Source organism: Anolis carolinensis, chromosome 4 (genome assembly GCF_035594765.1).
Source record: "Anolis carolinensis isolate JA03-04 chromosome 4, rAnoCar3.1.pri, whole genome shotgun sequence".
NCBI classification, from domain to species: Eukaryota; Metazoa; Chordata; class Lepidosauria; order Squamata; family Dactyloidae; genus Anolis; species Anolis carolinensis.
This window is the reverse complement of record NC_085844.1, coordinates 48033775-48053875: the sequence shown is the minus strand read 5'-3', so window position 1 is coordinate 48053875 and position 20101 is coordinate 48033775. Positions and strand designations below refer to the sequence as shown.

The following is a 20101-nucleotide window of genomic DNA, read 5'->3' as shown; positions in this document are numbered from 1 at the left end:
TGGCCTCAGTTCTTTCTGGAAGGCCAGACCCAGAAGGTGGAGCAGGGGGATTCCTTTTTGACCCCTGGCCAGTGGCCCCCAGGCTGTTTAACATCTACATGAAACTGCTGAGTTAGATAATCTGGAGTTTTGAAGTTCAGTGTCAAATATATGCAGATGATATCCAACTCTATTACTCTTTTCCACCTAAAGCCAAGGATGCTGTCCTTATCTTAAACTGGTGCCTGTTATCAGTAATGGATTGGATGAGGGCCAACAAATTGATATTAAATCCAGACAAGACAGAGATGCTCCTGGTCAGTCGGAAGGCAGATCAGGGTATAGGGATACTGCCTGGAATGGGGTTACACTCCTCCTGAAGACACAGGTTCATAGCTTGTGGGTGATACTGGATTCATTGCTGACCCTGGAGGCTCAAGTGCTGGCAGGGGCCAGGAGTGCCTTCGCATAATTAAAATTTGTGTGCCAGCTGCCCCCATACCTTTAGACACCAGATCTGGCCATGGTAGTCCACACCCTAGTTACATTCCATTTGGACTTCTGTAGCGCTCTCTGCGTGGGGCTGCCTTTGAAGATAGTTTGGAAGCTTAATCTGGTCCCGAGATCAGCAGCCAAATTACTAACTGGGGCACCATGCAAGAAGAGAACCACCCCCATGTTGCGGCAGTTCCACTGGCTGTCTGTCTGCTTTCGGGCTAAATACAAAATGATGGTTATTACCTTTAAAGCACTAAACAGTTCGGGCCCAGACTATTTGGTAAACTGCATTTCCACATACAAACCTTCTCAAACACTATGATCAGCGGAGGAGGCCCTGCTCTCGGTCCCATCCCCATCTCAAGCACAATTGGTGGGAATGAGAGGGGGTCTTCTCCATGATCATCCCCCGCCTCTGGAATTCTCTCCCCAAAGAGATAGAAATGGTCCCTTCCTTACTCTCCTTTTTTAAAAATAAAAACTTTATGCTTTTAAGCCTAAAGAAGAGGAGGCATAGAATATCATGAAAAGTCACCATACAGCAGCAGTACTCTAGCTGCTGTCTGCAATTTTTTTTTAAAAAAAAATTAAACTTTATCTTGTTTTGTTTAGATTCCTGTTTTGTCTCCCTAAGTCTTAGTTGTGAAATCGTATATTGATTGTGTTTTCCGTTTAATTTTTGATAATGTGTTATTTTTGATGCAGAGGTGGATTTGTTTTCAGGATTTGGGGAGTTAGTTATTCTTGTCTTTGTTCAGCTTCTTACGGCATTGAATGTTTGCCAATATCTGTAGTTAACCGCCCTGAATCCACTCAGGGAGATAGGGTGGAATATAAATAAAGTATTATTATTATTATTTCCCCAGACAAGAAATCTTACCTTCAGGCACTGCATGGAGATACCACTGTCTTTAGAAACAGGTGGACTACAAAATAATGTATTTCTGTCATTTGGCTTTGGCAAGAAAATGATGCTTCTAATAAATACAGCAATTAAAGAGCTGCAGAGAGAGAAAAAAGAAAGGAAGTTGTTAGTATTTATGCAACAGGGAGGTCTTTAACAATGAAAATTGAAACATGCATGACACTTTGTTTCAAAAACACTAACTAAAGCAAACGGATGTAGAGCCCATGGTAAAGTCTGTTCCTCAGAACAAAAGAAATACTAAGCAAGCCACGGGGTAATTGCAGTAGATATACCAGTGCTCTCCGGGCATTTTGAATTTAAGCACCAATCAGCCCTAGCCACTTTGGATAGTAGTTTTGGATGAATATCTGAAAAATACCCAAACACTTTAGGTAGTGAAGACTAAGTAACAGTGAAGAAAACTACAGGGCAGAAGCCTGAAGTGAGATTTATGTTTGTACAATACTGTAACCATTTTATCAACGAACGTATAGCAAACTTAACCTTGTAAAATAAATCCACTTGCTCATACATGCCAATGTCAACAATTTCCTGCACACAGTTATCTGGCAGAAAGAAGATCCTGACCACTGATTGATCCATTTAATACTGAAAACAGGAACTTAATGTAGCTCTTCTTGGAGTGGGGAAAATTATTTCCAGAATACTGTATCTATCTAGCACAATTCATAGAGAACTAATTAAGCAAACAATTTCAAGCAAAGGCAGCTAAAAGTATTACTTATGCGTAACTCTGTAGATGGCATACCTGTTTCAGACAAATTTAGCAATCAAAATATTTGATCCTACTCAGTTTATTGTTTTGTGGGCTATCACAATAATATGTAAGAAAATTAGACTGATTTGCATATTATTAGTACATATAAGCCAAACTGTATATGCCAAATTGTGTTAAGATCACATTTTTGAAACAAGCATGCAATTTGTAAGTTACCTAAATTAAGTACAGCTATCCCATTTGCCCTGCTTCTCTAATTAATGAAAGGACCTAGGCGCTGAAGTAATATCTCATCAAAAATTCAACTATATGCTTCTTTAGTATAGGGAATTGGAATTGTCTGGACTATTTAATTAAAATGTGTGATATTTAAGGAATTCACTTCTTTTTTAAAAGTCCCCCTTCCCCTGCACAACTATGATCATAGAACACACACAGCTGAAAGCATGTTTATCTCTGCAGCATTTAATACCCATTTCACAATCTATATTTTATAGATTGCACACACCACAGTTCATATTAGAACTTTACTATTTATATCTACTCTATATTTAGAGTATATAAATATCATTCCATTTCAGACAGTGCAACTTTTGAATTATAGTTAATTACATTACATATTTCTGCTATATATGCAAATCATTAATCTCATCAAATACTACCTGACTTTCATTCTACCAAATGTTTAAACTTCACTCTTTAAATGACTCATGGTGTCTAAGGCTGTGATAAAAGATACAAAAAGATGAACAGTACAATTCTGTTCTGGAATTAAGTCAGCATGATGAAACATGGTTGTAGTTATATCATCTAATGATGTGACTACAAAATTTGGGGTACAGTGAATGTACAGTGGTTGCACTGTCATTATTACAAAGTGGAAATAAACAAAAATGGGCCAAATCTTGGATAAAAAAAGGTGGCAAGTCTCGCTGGCATACTAGCCTTCCCTAGTCTAGATCCTGTGTACTCTGCTGGCATGACAATATGTCAACATAACAGCTGTGATGATTAATATACACCCCCTGAAGACATTTAAGGACAACACATATGTCTCTGCTTAATCTGCCCACAGTTCATATTAGGGAACAGCATCCTAACTGCAACCAATCACAGTGTAATCTTTAGAGTTAAGACACCACAATATAAAAACAATATTTTAGCTTTATACAAGGTCCACCTCACTTGGCAGCTATGCGCCAAGAATCCAGAGCAGAAAAATCAAAGCTTATTGAAGGGGAGAGGAAAGCAGACATACAGCCATGTTGAAAAGGAGAAATTGCAGCTCTTCACAGCTCGGTGGACTGTATATCCCACAAGCCGTAGTCAACATAGCAAATGATGAGGAATGTATCTAAAATGAATACAATTTAACCCTGCTTTAACTTCCATGGTTCAGGTTATGGAATCATGGGAATATAGTTTGATGAGGCAACTATCAACTACAACTCCTATAATTCCATAGCATTGAGCCAAAACATGAGTAGTGTCAAGCTATACTCATTCTACAGTGTATATGCACCGTCAGTCACAAAATCAGTGTGGGGAATAAACAGAAATAAACTGACAATTTTCCCAGCGGGGGGAAGAACTCTGTGATATTACATGAGCTAGTCATAAAGACATGTGAAAAAAAGACTAGGTTCATAACAACATGGTGAATGAAATTTAATGCAACTATATACAGTAGAGTCTCACTTATCCAACATAAACGGGCCGGCAGAACGTTAGATAAGCGAATATGTTGGATAATAAGGAGGCATTAAGGAAAAGCCTATTAAACATCAAATTAGTTTATGATTTTACAAATTAAGCACCAAAACATCATGTTATACAACAAATTTGACAGAAAAAGTAGTTCAATACGCAGTGATACTATGTAGTAATTACTGTATTTATGAATTTAGCACCAAAATATCATGATATATTGAAAACATTGACTACAAAAATGCGTTGGACAATCCAGAATGTTGGATAAGCGAGTGTTGGATAAGTGAGACTCTACTGTATAGTCATTCACTGGTATAAAAAAACTCCACATACTTTAATATTCATTATTGGGATTTAAATTATCTGTTAAAAGATATGGAGTGAGAAGTGGGTCTCTCAATAAAAATAGAAATATGTACAGCAGGAGTGAAAAAATAAAATGTAGAGATTATTTTAAAAGAGACTAAAATGTTTGAATATCATGATGCCTTTTATATAATGTACTGTACACCCGCATTTGGAATACTATTGTATGTAGAATTATAGTCATATTCCCTGTCACAGAGGATTGTGAGGTTCCTAAGTGAAACCATAATGATTAAACACATTACCATCAGCTCTCCACATTTACTGGTATTATGGGTGCAAGACCCTGCAAAAGTGGAAAAATGCAAAAAAACAAACAAACAAAAACCCCACTTTAAAAAGCCTAGAGTACACCTCTCCAGGGATATCTATGTTTTCCAGCATGACTATGATGACCATCAGTCAGAGGCTGACTATAGAATCACACTGGAGGACGCAGAGATTACAAAAAGAATATTTTAAAGAAATCTGCAAATAACCAAATCCGAAAAAATCCAATTCATAACTGTGGAGGGCAGCCTGTGTACTTTTCTTTGTATTGTCACACCCTGGATGCATGGAACAATAATAGAAATTAGTAAAAGATGGAAATTCAGTACATCTTTGATTGTTAAGAAATGTTCCAATAGAACTGGCCTGCACAACCTGTGATCCTCCAAGTATTTGGTACTTCAACTTTCAGAAGATCTAGACAGCTTATTCAATGATCAGGAATTCTGGGAGCTGAAGTCCAAAGTAACTACAGGTTGTGCAGGCCTGTTCTACTGGAACGTCTCTTAACATTTTTGTGAAGAGATAACTCTCCAAATGTATTCTTGATCATAAATTGAATACGCACTAGCAGTGTGTTGGTGCAGGAAAAATTGTGAATATTAATTTAACCTATATTGATAGTTATTTGATAAGTATCTAGACAAGTTAGATCAGGTTGAGAAAAAGACAACAAGGATGATAGGTGACCAAAACATATAAAGAAAGATTGCAAGACCTGGACATGTTGTGCTTGATGAAGAGAAAACAGGAATGACATACTGTAACCACACTCTTTAAATATCTCAAATGCTGTCACAGAAAGGAGGATGGAGACTTGTTTTCTGCTGCCTCAAAGAACAGAATTAGGTCTAATTGCTTCTAAATTACAAGATGGTAGATTTCGATAGAACATTAGAAGTAACTTCTTGCCATTGAGTCCACTTTGGCAATGGAACCAATTGCCTTGAGGGATGGTGGAGGTCTTCTCCTCTGGATGTCTTCAAGAAGAGACTGGATAGTTACCTGCCATGTATATTTTGGATCAGGCCTGCACAACCTGTCACCCTCCAGATGTCTTGGACTCCTTACTCCTAGAAGCCCTAGTCAGCTTGTCCAAAGATCAGGAATTCTGGGAACTGGAACTGAAAACATCTGGAAGGCCACTGGTTGTGTAGGTCTGCTTTAAATGGAGATCCTGCATTAAATATTAAGTTAGGGCTTTTTACCCTAGCACTTAAGACATGGCTTTTTACTAGAGCTTTTGATCTATGTTAATTTTATCAATATTTGTATGTATGTATTTTTATCCTTTACAATTTAGCTTGTAAATCGCCTAGAGCATCTTGGATAGAGGGCGATTAATAAGTAATTAAATGATGATGATGATGATGATGAAGTAGGGTTTGGGCTCTATACCCATGAAGTCCAACTCTATAATTCAAAGACTCTATGCACAATTACGCAATTGCTCAACTGAACTATGCAGAAAGGAACTGTACCCAATGGATAAGACCTCTCTCAATGATCCATTCTCAATAACCACATAATGCCAAGATCTACTGAAGCAGCCACCTCCTCTGCATTATTTTTCTTGTTAACCTCATAGGTCATACCACCAATAGTATACTAGAGATTCCAAAAAGTACAGAACTGCAGCCACTAAAAGCTGTTATCTCCCTTTGTATGAGTGTCGCATTTTTATCTTAAATTAAGGTAGAAACTAAACATGCAATTTTATTTAAGACAAGTATAAGGATTAAGTGATGGAGCAAACTACACAAGGTAATCTTCTGACATACAACTTTCAAATGCAAATAAATCCTGTAAGCAGTGTGGCAACTTCCATTCCAATGCAATGCTGATGTTGCAATCTGTTTAATGAAGAATGACGTTTTAAGCTATGTGTTGTGTTCTAGATGGCTAGTAGATGAGAGACTATATACACAGACTCCAATGCCCTCAGAATGAAGACCACTGGTCTAAGCTGCACTGTTCTCTTCGAGTTAAGAATGTACCTCTGTCAAATTCCTTATCCTGCAGAGTCTCAACTAGAGACCCATTCTGGAACCTGAAGTAAATCTGGAAATTTCCAGAAAGTTGCATCTCCACACAGAGTAATTTTAGAGCTATATCATATGTTCATCAACTGTGGAAATTTGTACAGGTTATGGCTGAACCTATGCAACCCATCATGACATTTTCTTTTAGTGACCATCAGATATTTTGGTTGTAATGCTCATCATCCTTGATTAGAATCATAGAATCATAGAGTTGGAAGAGACCTCATGGGCCATCTAGTTCAACCCTCCGCCAAGAAGCAGGAAATCGCATTCAAAGCACCCCCGACATATGGCCATCCAGCCTCTGCTTAAAAGTTTCCAAAGAAGGAGCCTCCACCATAGAATCATAGAATAGTAGAGTTGGAAGAGACCTCATGGGCCATCTAGTCCAACCCCCTGCCAAGAAGCAGGAAATCGCATTCAAAGCACCCCGACAGATGGCCATCCAGCCTCTGTTTAAAAGCCTCCAAAGAAGGAGCCTCCACCACAGTCTGGGGGAGAGAGTTCCACTGCCGAACAGCCCTCACAGTGAGGAAGTTCTGATGTTCAGGTGGAATCTCCTTTCCTGTAGTTTGAAGCCATTGTTCCGTGTCCTAGTCTGCAGGGCAGCAGAAAACAAGTTTGCTCCCTCCTCCCTATGGCTTCCCCTCACATATTTGTACATGGCTATCATATCTCCTCTCACCCTTCTCTTCTGCAGGCTAAACATGCCCAGTTCTTTAAGCCTCTCCTCATAGGGCTTGTTCTCCAGACCTTTGATCATTTTAGTTGCCTCCTCTGGACGCTCTCCAGCTTGTCAACATCTCCCTTCAACTGTGGTGCCCAAAATTGGACACAGTATTCCAGGTGTGGTCTGACCAAGACAGAGTAGAGGGGGAGCATGACTTCCCTGGATCTAGACGCTATTCCCCTATTGATGCAGGCCAAAATCCCATTGGCTTTCTTAGCAGCCGCATCACATTGCTGGCTCATGTTTAACTTGTTGTCCACAAGGACTCCAAGATCTTTTTCACATGTACTGCTGTCTAGCCAGGTGTCCCCCATTCTGTATCTTTGATTTCCATTTTTTCTGCCGAAGTGAAGTATCTTGCATTTGTCCCTGTTGAACTTAATTTTGTTAGTTTCGGCCCATCTCTCTAGTCTGTCAAGATCGTTTTGAATTCTGCTCCTTTCTTCTGGAGTGTTGGCTATCCCTCCCAGTTGGTGTCATCTGCAAACTTGATGACTGTGCCTTCTAACCCTTCGTCTAAGTCATTAATAAAGATGTTGAACAGAACCGGGCCCAGGACAGAACCCTGCGGCACTCCACTCGTGACTTCTTTCCAAGATGAAGACGACACATTGGTGAGCACCCTTTGGGTTCGTTCGCTTAGCCAATTACAGATCCACCTAACCGTAGTTTTGTCTAGCCCACATTTTACTAGTTTGTTTGCCAGAAGGTTGTGAGGGACTTTGTCGAAGGCCTTACTGAAATCCAGGTACGCTACATCTACGGCATTCCCTGTATCGACCCAACTCGTAACTTTGTCGAAAAAAGAGATCAGATTAGTCTGGCATGACTTGTTTTTGGTAAATCCGTGTTGACTATTAGCAATGACTGCATCTGTTTCTAAGTGTTCGCAGACCACTTCCTTAACTATCTTTTCCAGAATCTTGCCTGGTATCGATGTGAGGCTGACCGGACGGTAATTGTTTGGATCGTTCTTTTTCCCCTTCTTGAAGATAGGGACCACATTCGCCCTCCTCCAATCTGCTGGGACTTCTCCCGTTCTCCAAGAACTCTCAAATATGATCGCCAGTGGTTCTGAAATAACTTCCGCTAGTTCCTTCAGTACTCTTGGATGTAGTTGATCTGGCCCTGGCGACTTGAATTCGTTTAGAGTGGCCAGGTGTTCCTGGACAACTTGTTTCCCTATTTGGGGTTGGATTTCCCCAAATGCTTCGTCCATTTCATGTTGCTGAGGTTGAAGATGGCTTTCTTTTTGTGAGAAGACCGAGGCAAAGAAGGTATTAAGCAGTTCTGCCTTTTCCCTGTCCCCCGTCGCCATCACCCCATCTTCTCCTCGCAGAGGCCCTATCGCCTTCCTTCCTTTTTCTACCAACATAAGCAAAAAAGCCTTTTTTGTTGTTTTTAATGTCCCTGGCAAGCCTGAGCTCATTTTGCGCTTTAGCCTTGCGAACCTTTTCCCTAGAGGAGTTGGCTATACGTTTGAATTCTTCTTTGGTGATTTCTCCCCTTTTCCACTTCTTGTGCATGTCACTTTTGAGTTTTAGCTCAGTTAGAAGTTCTTTGGACATCCATTCTGGCTTCTTCGCATGTGCCATATTTTTTTTCTTTGTTGGCACTGTTTGCATTTGCGCCTTGAGTATTTCACTTTTAAAAAATTCCCATCCATCATTAACTCCCTTGTCTTTTAATATTGGCATCCATGGAATGCTGCTCAGTATTTCCTTCATTTTTTGGAAGTCAGCTCTCTTAAAGTCCAGAATGCATGTTTGACTTGTCTTAGTTTCAGCCTTCCATTGTATCACAAACTGCAGGAGCACATGGTCACTTGCCCCTAAGGATCCGACGACTTCTACTGTATTGATCAGGTCTTCCACATTTGTTAAGATTACATCAAGAGTTGCTGATCCCCTTGTTGTCTCCTCTACCTTCTGGACCATAAAATTGTCTGCAAGGCAAGTGAGGAATTTGTTGGACTTTGTGCTCTTGGCCGAGTTTGTTTTCCAGCAGATATCAGGATAGTTGAAGTCGCCCATGACTACTATATCTTTTCTTTGTGCCTGTTTGGTCAGCTGTTGACAAAAGGCTTCATCAAGTTCTATATCCTGGTTCGGAGGTCTGTAGTAGACACCCACGACGAGATCTTTTTGAGTCCCGGTTCCCTTGATTCTTATCCAGATGCTTTCAAGCTGGTTTCCCAGATTACAGTCTTGCATTTCTTCTGCAACGTAACTGTTTTTGACATATAAAGCTACTCCCCCTCCTCTCCCCTTTGTTCTATTTCTGTGAAAGAGGTTATAGCCCTCAATGGCTACATTCCAGTGATGGGAGTCATCCCACCAGGTTTCAGTGATGCCTATGACGTCGTACGTGTGGTGCTGTGTTAAAAGTTGGAGTTCGTCTTGCTTATTTCCCATGCTCTGTGCATTAGTGTAAAGACATGTAAGCCCCTGTGACCTCCCCTTGAGCTGTTTATTTGTGACAGTCTGGGGCAGAGAGTCCCATTGCCAAACAGCTCTCACGGTGAGGAAGTTCATGGTGAGGATGTTCAGGTAGAATCTCCTTTCCTGTAGTTTAAAGCCATTGTTCCACATTCTAGTCTGCAGGGCAGCAGCAAACAAGCTCTCTCCCTCCTCCCTATGACTTCCCCTCACATATTTGTACATAATAATAATAATAATAGTAATAATAATAGTAATAATAATAATAATAATAATAATTTTATTCTTATACCCCGCCCCATCTCCCCGAAGGGACTCGGGGCGGCTTACATGGGGCCAAGCCCAAACAGAACAATAAAACAAAACAATAAAACCAATAATCAGACAATAACAGCAAGTCATAAAAGCAAGTCATGTCTATCATGTCTCCTCTCAGCCTTGTCAACATCTCCCTTCAGCTGCGGTGCCCAGAATTGGACACAGTACTCCAGGTGTGGTCTGACCAAGGCAGAATAGAGGGGTAGCATGACGTCCCTGGATCTAGACGCTATACTCCTATTGATGCAGGCCAAAATCCCATTGGCTTTTTTAGCTGCGGCATCACATTGTTGGCTCAAGTTTAACTTGTTGTCCACAAGGACTCCAAGGTCTTTTTTGCACACACTGCTGTCAAGCCAGGCGTCCCCCATTCTGTATCTTTGATTTCCATTTTTTCTGCCGAAGTGAAGTATCTTGCATTTGTCCCTGTTGAACTTCATTTTGTTAGTTTCAGTCCATCTCTCTAATCTGTCAAGATCGTTTTGGATTCTGCTCCTGTCTTCTGGAGTATTAGCTATTCCTCCCAGTTTGGTGTCATCTGCAATCTTAATGATCGTGCCTTCTAACCCTTCATCTGAGTCGTTAATAAAGATGTTGAACAGAACCAGACCCAGGATGGAACCCTGCGGCACTCCACTTGTCACTTCTTTCCATGATGAAGACAACGCATTGGTGAGCACCCTTTGGGTTCGTTCACTAAACCAATTACAGATCCACCTAACTGTAATTTTATCTAGCCCACATTTTACTACTTTGTTTGCCAGTAGGTCATGGGGGACTTTGTCGAAGGCCTTACTGAAATCCAGATACGCTACATCCACAGCGTTCCCTGTATCGACCCATCTTGTAACTCTATCGAAAAAAGAGATCAGATTAGTCTGGCATGACTTGTTTTTGATAAATCTGTGTTGACTATTAGCGATGACCGCATTTGTTTCTAAGTGTTCACAGACCACTTCCTTAACTATCTTTTCCAGAATCTTGCCTGGTATCGATGTGAGGCTGACCGGACGGTAATTGTTTGGGTCGTTCTTTTTTCCCTTCTTGAAGATAGGGACCACATTCGCCCTCCTCCAATCTGCTGGGACTTTTCCCGTTCTCCAAGAGCTCTCAAAGATGATTGCCAGTGGTTCTGAAATAACTTCTGTTAGTTCCTTCAATACTCTTGGATGTAGTTGATCTGGCACTGGGGACTTGAATTCATTTAGAGCGGCCAGGTGTTCCTGGACAACTTGTTTCTCTATTTTGAGTTGGATTTCCCCTAATCCTTCTGGCCTAATTACTGGCCATGCTGAGCTGGGTCTCTACAGTTCCCAATAGAATGAGAAGTCTGTGGTGGGGTGAGTTCCTTGTAGAATACATACTTGTATATTATGTGCAAAGTGATGTTGGTGACATCATTTTGATGATCCCACTGTCACATGTCAACTGTGCCCACCATGTATGGCTAATATTGGAGCCACGTTATGACTTGTGGGTGGTGACAGCTGCTTGGTACACTGAAGAAAAGCCCATCATTGCTGTACTGCATCTTCTTTTCCTAGTTATTATCATATTTTACATATTGCTGCCAAGGAAGCATAAAATATTCAATATTTATAACTATGTAGGTATGCCAGTCCTCTTAAAGATATCACAAGACAATGAATAAATATATTCCTTTTAAAATAAAGCCACTTCTGAAGTGCTATATCTGAATTATGCCATATCCTGCTGGTGAAACGTATTTTCACTTCTTTGCCTTAAATAGTAAAAAAATAATAATAATTACTGACAAATAAAAGTTAGGAATAATAAACCCACGCTGTTATCACTTCATAATACCTTATTTCACCTGAATTCTGTAATTAAGCAAGAACCGACCTAGTAGGTATTTCAATGAGATACAAGAAAATGTATCCCCAGAAATTCCAAAGAGCTAGGAAAGCTACCTGAAATAAAGGAGAATTGCCACTAGCTGCAACTTTCAATACAGCCCAAAGGTTTGACCTAGGATAAGTCACTTTCCTATAGTCCTAAGATGCTAGAGATCGTACAATTTAGTTTTACAACAGTGCCATGGCATCATTGTACATCTATGGTTATGAATGTTAAGTCCTTTGTGTTTACATAATGCCCAATGACATAATGCTACAAGTCCATGAAGTTTAAACGAAGTATCTTTAAAAGTCTGCATAATAAAACATCTAGAATGCAGCTAATGCATAATCCAGTTATACTATTATATTATTCTAAGTAAATTTTGGTTTTCCTTTAATGCATGTGCCATACAATTAAATGCTTAATTAAAGTATATGCTCTTCTATTCTTTACTAAAAGTAATTGCATCTTTGACCTTTATAGATGTCTGTAAAATACTACACCAGGGAAAAATAAAGTATGATCCAAATGATTTATGGAACCCACAAGCTTCCTATTTACAGCCAACAGACTCCCCATGACACAACCACCAAGATTTATTTTTATAAAGTTAAGTTCCCTTGGATCAGTGGTTCTCAACCTGGGTTACCCAGATGTTTTTGGCCTTCACCTCCCAGAAATCCTAACAGCCGGTAAACTGGCTGGGATTTCTGGAAGTTGTAGGCCAAAATACCTGGGGACCCACAGGTTGAGAACCACTGCCTTACATGTTGTTCATTTTCAAGTTTTCCCAAATCACAAACATAATCACTAAATGTAATGGTTTGTTCTTACTGCTAAAACATGTAAAAATGTTAAATAAATTTGAAGCAACAACATAGCAATGAAATCCATCAGGAAAAATGACCTATAGTCACACCATAGTTTCCCACTTCTGTCTTCCATGCCTCACCAGTACCCCAATAGGCTAGGGCTGATGGAAATTAAGATCTACAATACCTGGCTCCAAAGCCCATGTTCCTAAAATGGAGGAAAAGTAAGAATATTTACAGAAGAGATTGGAATATTAAGGGATGGTCAGATTTTGATGAATACCAAAATCAAGATTATGACAATGTAATTTCATTTTCAATGCACACTTGTGAAAGCTAGACAGTGCAAAAAGCTAGCAGAAAGAGGATCAACTCATCCAAAAATGTGGTGCTGAATGAGAATTCTGTGGGTACCCTCAACTGCGAAAAAGAGAAGTAAACGAGTCCTAGAGCAAATTGAGTCTGAATTCTTCCTAGAGCTAAGATGGCTAAACTTAAACTATTGTACTTCGGGCAGATCATGAGAAAACACAACTCATGAGAAGAGACAAGGCTCAGTAAGGTAGAAAGTAGTAGGAAAAGTGAAAATGTCATTATAGGTAGATAGATTCAATCCAGGAAGCCGCAGCCCTGATTACAGCATGACCTGGGGTCTCTCATTCATAAAGTCACCATATGTTGAAGTCAATTTAACAGCAGCTAACAACAGTCCTCCAAGTCATCCTTTAAGCAAAATTAAAAATTACAGGACAACATACTTTCTGACACATCTTTGGGGCAAACTATTTTTAAAACTGAAAATGACTGGATCATGTTTGCAGATTGTGTCCTTCTAATGAAATTATTTTACCTTTCAGCATTATGTTTGATTGCTTTCAGAGAGTTACATGTCCCAAGCTTTCTTTTGATTTCTTTCACAGTGCCTTTCCTGCTCTGAGAGCATGACTAAGTAGTGGCAAGGAAAAATGAAGAACTAGAAAAACCCTAGGTAGGTACTAAAACATTGTCAAGTACATTACCTTGGATTTTTTTTTTTACCATCCATGTACGAATGCTGTTATGTGTCTTCAAGCAGTTTCTGACTTATGGCAACCCTAAGGTGAACTTATCATGCATGAGTTTTTTGAGGGCAGAGAGTGTGTGATTCACTGAAGGTCAGTCACCCAGTGGGATTCCACCCACCCTGTTTTCCAGAGTTATACTCTAATGCAAAAACAATGCTGACTTTTTTATGTACATACAGTAGAGTCTCACTTATCCAACATAAACGGGCCGGCAGAACGTTGGATAAGCGAATATGTTGGATAATAAGGAGGCATTAAGGAAAAGCCTATTAAACATCAAGTTAGCTTATGATTTTACAAATGAAGACCAAAACATCATGTTATACAACAAATTTGACAGAAAAAGTAGTTCAATACACAGTAATGTTATGTAGTAATTACTGTATTTACGAATTTAGCACCAAAATATCACGATATATTGAAAACATTGACTACAAAAATGCGTTGGATAATCCAGAATGTTGGATAATCGAGTGTTGGATAAGTGAGACTCTACTGTAACAGGTACCTAATACCTGTCATATAAGCCATAAGAAACAAGTCATATAACACTGAAACAAATAGCTTGCATGTTTCAATAATAACAAAGTACCAAATTTACTCAAGTCTCAGTGTTTTTGGCTACATTGCTTTACATTGGTGCAAAATAGTCCCACACTTAAACCCACATGCGTAAAAATGCCAGGAGGTCCTCAGAACCCCAGGGGCCAGACAGGGAGCAAAGAGGCTGTTCTTAGTAGTGGCAGCAGCCTCAGGGCTCCATGCTACCAGGCCGAGAAGTACTCAGATGGTAACTCAGACATTCTTGCTGCTTAGCTGCAGATTCTGTCTCCTGGGCGGCTCTTGGGGTCTTTTGCTTGCTGCCCCCCCCCCCCGCCCCTCAGTCCCATATGGTTCCCAACTGGCCTCATTCACAAGGCCTTCAAAATCAAGGGGGAGGTTTTTAAGGCTTGTGTAAGTGAAGCAAGTTGGGAACTGCATGAGGCTGGCAAGCCTCAGCCTGATGGAGGGGCATGGCTTCTCAAATGGCCTCATTCATACTGCCTACCTCCCTGGCACACTATGCATGCACTGTTGGGTGCATTACATTTGAGGACAAATCAATTTTAGTAACATGCATCTTCAAAAAAAATTAAATAGTTTTTATTAAGGTCTTAAAGTTTTATACAGCGAAAGTGGGGAAACAAAAATCTTTGAATAGGAAAGTAGGGAAAAAAGATAGGACTAAGTAGAGAGAGAAGGGAAAAAAAGAAAAAAGAGGGGGGAAGGGGCTATATTTACACATTGACTTCCGTTCTTCTTCCATTTGTTTTATGTTCTTAGTATTTTTTCTTAAGAATAACAAAATCTCTTTCCCTTTTGGTTTTCAAGTTTAAGTTACCACATCTCTTTTTATACTTGATAGTTCACATTGATATAATCTTCCACTGTTGACCAATCAGTCATTTTTACTCCTCTGCCTGGATTCTTTTTTAATAGGTATGTTAGTCTGTCCATGTCTTTTATCTCCAATACCTTATTTACACAATCCTCTTTATCCGGAATATGTTCTAGTTTCTACATTTTAGCTAAAACCATTCTTGCAGCTGTCGTAAGGAATGTTAGTAGTTTTTCTTTATTAAGATTACCAACAAGATTAGACTCGAACATCCCCAATAAATATATTTCGGGTTTCATTTTGTACTTAATTTGTAATATTTTCTGGCATTCCTTATGTATCATATTCCAAAATATCGTTATCTTTTTGCAAGACCACCAACAATGATAGTATGTCCCTTCTTTAATCTTACATTTCCAACATTTGTTGTCTGAACCTTTATACAACATACTTAATTTCTTTGGGGTGAGGTACCATCGATGTAGCATTTTCAACCAGTTTTCTTTTAGGTGCATCTTCAAAACTGATGTATTTGATGGCACATTACACTCAAGTAAATATAATATATGTTTTATTAATATTAGTTTGCTGAATAGGAACACATATTAAAGGAGATTCCACAAGTCTGTGCTCTATCAGGTAAGGCGTATATAGTTCATCAGATGAGAGTGAAACGACAAAATCAAGTTCAAAATTTTTCTACATTAGGAATTGATTAATCTTAATACCTTCCCATCAGTGATCTTTGAAGCCTATAGACAACACTGTAGTGAGCATAATAAAAAATTTAAATGCTCAATAAGTTGATTTTCTATACTAGTGAAAAATGCTATCACTAATGATGGGATTGTTAAACATGGAGGTTAAATGCAAATTAAGTTGCATGCAACCAGGCTGATCAAAACAGATTTATTCATTTCCCCTTCCTCCCACAGTACCCCTTACAGACTGAAATATTATTACACAAGAGGAGGTGGAGATCCTATTGATTGGAGTGAACTTAAGGAGATTCGCCAATAATACAGAACTACATTCCATTATCCTCTTATGATTATCCTGGAATTTCCTGCCATAGATGCTATTCTTTCCTATGACAACATGGTTTAGATTCAGTAGAATTAAGATTGAATGTAACCCCAAAAGTCACTTTTGCATCTTTCAATTATATTTTAACTTCATACACCGTTTAAAGTTACATAGCATCTAATATGGGATATCTCATGAAGTCCAGGGGGATTTACTTTCAGTTGAATAAGCACAGGACTCCAACTTTTAGTTTATGTTGAGAGTTTTTCAGAAAATTCTCAAAGCAGTTATATAGATCAACATAAAAATGTGCCCTGGGTAAAAACATTAACTTACTGAAAGAAAGTATCACAGAGAATACATTAATATTTATGAGGTATGTTACTGTCACATATCATGAAAGAAACAGCATGCATACACATGGAATACAGATCACCCAACATGAATAGGGAACAGTCATCACATATTAAAATCCTTAAGCTAATCACAAAAGTAACAATACACTAACTAAAGAGAAATGTTATATAACAATGAACTCTTTAGCAAGTGAAACAATTCCATGCCATATACTTGGTCATAAAATAATGTAATAGTGGCAATATCAAAGCTAGAGCATTTTCTTTTTCTGTAAACTATATTAGCGTAACTGTCATGTTATTTTGAGCTCGTACATCTAATTAAAATACAGCAAAATTTATTACAATCACAAGCCACTGCCATCACAAAAATAGAAATACACATAATTACTTAAATGCTACCCTTTGCCCTAGATAGCTGTAAACATACTACAACATTCATTAATTGCTAGTTCAACGACAGTGACCAATAATTACACAACTACTGTGTATATTAGCCTATGTCACCTGAAGACATTACGTTGTAGAGATTTGCATATCATAGGTCTTTTTAACAAATAAAACATACTGCAGATGTAATGTAGATTTTAACCATATAGATAGATAAAATTCTGTAATGCAAAGTGCTTATGATATGGGGGAATACAGAAGGAATATGCATGGGGTGAGAGAAATTATCATTTATTTAAAAATGCAAACAGAATGTCCTACCCCTACTGGAAATGGGGCTTATACAACAGTCACCACAAAACTAATTCAAGCAATATTCCAGAAATGACTAAATCAGAAAAGTAAACTTGATTATTAGTTTGGTAGGGAAAGTTTCTCTTCATAAAACATATTTACTGAAAAATAATTTAAAAATACAATACAAATACTGGAACATGGCCATACAGCCCGGAAAACATACAACAACCCTGTGATCCCAGCCATGAAAGCCTTTGACAACACAAAAATACAAAACAAAACACATTTTTTTCAAGTCAGGGTTTAGGGGAAATCTTAAAAACAAACCAATTAGAATGGCACTCACACTGGGAAATCCTCATGTAGCTGCTACATTTTTTTCTGAACATTACTCATTGTTGTGTGTGTGTGTGTGTTTAGCAATGATGTAGTTATTTATTATAGGTACTTCTAATAACATGTCCTGCGTAATTTACAACACTCAATCCAAATTTTTCCCCAAGCAGATCCAACCAAGTCAAACAGGATTATGTTAGCAAGTATGCAAATATGACAAAGAGGTGTTAAATAGAGATTTAGAGATTAACTGGTAAGGTCATGAGTCAGACTTGTTTTGTGATGTTTAATTTCCCTTAATTCCCTCAAATATGTACAAGCAGATGATGAATACTCTTGTACCTATGGGAAAACCAAAGGGATGGTATATTCTGTTGTCAACAGCTAAGCTTTAGTAAAATGATCTCCTAATCTCCCACTATATAATGATATGCATGCAGTAGAAAAAGAAAAATCACCTAGTGACACAATTCAACCACATTCCAAACTGCAGTGCCAATGTCACCAAAACCACCCTGAGATGAAGCACACCGTGAACCACAGATAAGTTGTTATTTACATTTAGTCCTGAATGCAAAAGGGTTAAACTTTGAGGCAAGGAAAGTTTGGTGGGGAACACCAAACAGCACTGAACAGCAATGCCTTTTGAAACTTCTAGCACTGGGTGAGGAAGGAAGGAAAGAAAGAACAACAACAGTAGCAGCCACCACCTGAAAAAAAACAACCACAGTGCTCCTTTTCATAACAAAGTCTTGTGGGCGGGCAACAAAAGTGCAGCTGGGCTGAGTCATCCGGCTTGTAGCTAAAAGTTTTAGAAGGGATCCTGCACCCCTCTGAGAACACACAAGAGATGATACAAAGGAAGGAATTCCACTGGCCAAAGGTTTTGAGGCTGCTGGGAGTTGAAGTCCAAAATCCCTGGAGGATTAGAGAGAAGATATTCAAAACCAGTGATCCCCAAACTCTAGTCCTCCACAACTTTTCAACTTCAACTCACAGAATCCCTGACCATTGACCGAAGTGTCTGAAGCTGTTGGGAGTTGAATTCCAAAATACCTATAGGATTGGGGGGCTCGGCAGTTTGGATTATACCCCCACATGGAGAGACACCTTCATTTCCACACATTGAGAGGAAGAGAAGGAAAGACACACAAGGGAAGGAAAAGCACCAAGAGATTCTAGGGGCCCTTCCACACAGCCATATAACCCAGAAAATCCCACATTCTCTGCTTTGAAATGGGTTACATGAGTCCACAATGCCATATATTCCAGTTCAAAGCAGAGAATGTGGGATTTTATTCAGATGGGAAAGGGGCCTTGATCTCTGATTCCCCAAACTGTGGTGCTTCAGGAATTTTTCCACTCCAATTCCCAGAATCCTTAACCACTGGCCAGAGGCTGTTGGGAGTTGAAGTCCAAACTGCTTAAAAGAGGACCAAGATTTGGAGGTCACAGGTTTGGGCTTCTGCCTCACAGGGAGAGGCCCCTTCATCCTTACACTTTGAGAAGAAACATAAGAGTTTTGAGGCCAGTGATTCCTCAAACCAGTGGTTCTCAACCTGTGGGTCCCCAGGTGTTTTGGTCTACAACTCCCAGAAATCCCAGCCAGTTTACCAGCTGTTAGGATTTCTGGGAGTTGAAGTCCAAAACACCTGGGGACCCACAGGTTGAGAACCAGTGCCTCAAACGCTGGCCCTCCATGAGTTCCCAGTTCAGCTCATAGAATCCTTGGCATTGCCTGAAGGGTCTATGACTGCCAGGAGTAGAAGTTTTTCCTACACAGAGAAAAAACGAGAAGAGAAGACACACAAGAGAAGGAGAAAGATGATATTAGAGCAGGCATGGGCAAACTTGGGCCCTCCGGGCGATTCTCCACCAACGATTCTCCAAATCAAGGGAGTTTTCTGCTTCAACTCCCGGAATCCCCGACCCTGAAAAGTCTGAGGCTGCTGGGAGTTGAAGTACCTAAAGGACCGGGAGTTGGGGATCAGCGAGTCTCACGCGGAAGGCCTTTCCTTCGGGCCCTCCGCACCCACCGTCCACGCCGCCTGCCTTCCTGCTTTTCTTCCTTCTCTGGCCCCGCAGCGGCGCCTTACCTGAGGGAGGCCACAAACCCCACAGCAGCAGCGGCAACAGCCGGGCAGCAGCGCCGCTGCCCCCGCCGCGCACCATCCCGGGCCGGGGAGCTCCTCCCCTCCCTCGACAGCGGCTCCCTCCGAAGGGCCCGGTTCCGGGAAGGCGGAGGAGACAGGAGCCGCAGACTCCGAGGTGCGGCGAGGCCCCGCTCGCTCGCTCTTGACGCGCCGCCCTGCTCGCCGCTGTTTGTTATTGTCGTCACTGTCTTCCGCCGCGGTGCACGCTGGGTAAGTCACAGGCCGGAAAAGCAGGCGGAGAGGAGGGAATAAAGAAGGCGGAACCATAGAGAAACAGGCCAGAGTGTATTCCCAGTTTATGCGGAAGTGGAAGGGCTCCCTCGGTGAATTGCAGCACACCAAAAACCTGGACCAGGCATGGGCAAACGTCGACCTTATGCGTGTTTTGGACTTTAAGTCCCACAATTCCTAATCTGGGATAGGATATAGCCA

The 20101-nt window shown here is 40.1% G+C and overlaps 1 protein-coding gene across 2 annotated transcripts in view; it reads right to left on the bottom strand.

The window, feature by feature from the left end:
• The window catches only part of rb1cc1 (RB1 inducible coiled-coil 1), an 81195-nt gene extending 61443 nt beyond the window's left edge, over positions 1-19752 (bottom strand). For both annotated transcript variants that reach the window (XM_062980370.1, XM_062980371.1), the window contains exons 1-2: positions 19613-19752; positions 1358-1478 (exon numbers count right to left, since the gene is read on the bottom strand). The gene's annotated coding sequence lies outside the window, so the exon portion shown is untranslated. The remainder of the gene's footprint in view (positions 1-1357; positions 1479-19612) is intronic.
• Between the last annotated feature and the right edge of the window lie 349 nt (positions 19753-20101).